This window comes from Myotis lucifugus, unplaced genomic scaffold (assembly GCF_000147115.1).
Source record: "Myotis lucifugus unplaced genomic scaffold, Myoluc2.0 scaffold_370, whole genome shotgun sequence".
Taxonomy (NCBI): Eukaryota; Metazoa; Chordata; class Mammalia; order Chiroptera; family Vespertilionidae; genus Myotis; species Myotis lucifugus.
In genome coordinates this window covers 213,417-214,019 of record NW_005871418.1, presented here as the reverse complement: position 1 = coordinate 214,019, position 603 = coordinate 213,417, and positions in this window count along the sequence as shown.

Below are 603 nucleotides of genomic sequence, written 5' to 3'. Positions count from 1 at the left end.
TCTGCACAAGGATTAAATGTAATATAACATTTTCTACTTTTGAGTTTAGTATCATAATTTCCTGAACCCACAGAACCCAATTTTAAGTATTATATTCTCACTGATGCCATTTGAAACTGAAAAGGAAGCATAATTGCTCCTGGAAACAACTCGCCATTAAAGGTATTTCTCTCTACTGCAGTTTTCCAGTAACAATGTGATATGGATCAGAAGAGATATACATGTGCCATTAAGGCCTGAAGGTCAAAGGGTCAATGAACATCCTGCATGGATAGAGGCCATTCAGATGGTTTGTTCTGGGATGTCACTATAATTTTATCAGTTCAAGAAAATGAAATTGAGTGGTTACTAGATATTCAGCAACGTGCAATGTATAAAAGATACAAAACTAAGCAATATGTCAGTCATGCTCTCAAGAATATATCAGTTTAATAGGTGAAATGAGATTTTAAACACATAGTCCTTATTATGACAGGTGCTAGGTTAGAGAGACAGACAAATCAAGGTAAAATGGTGGTACAATCGTGGCACAAAGACAGGAAATATAATTAACCTTGAGACATTTTAGGGGTTTATGACATAAGTAAAATAATGTCTCACAGT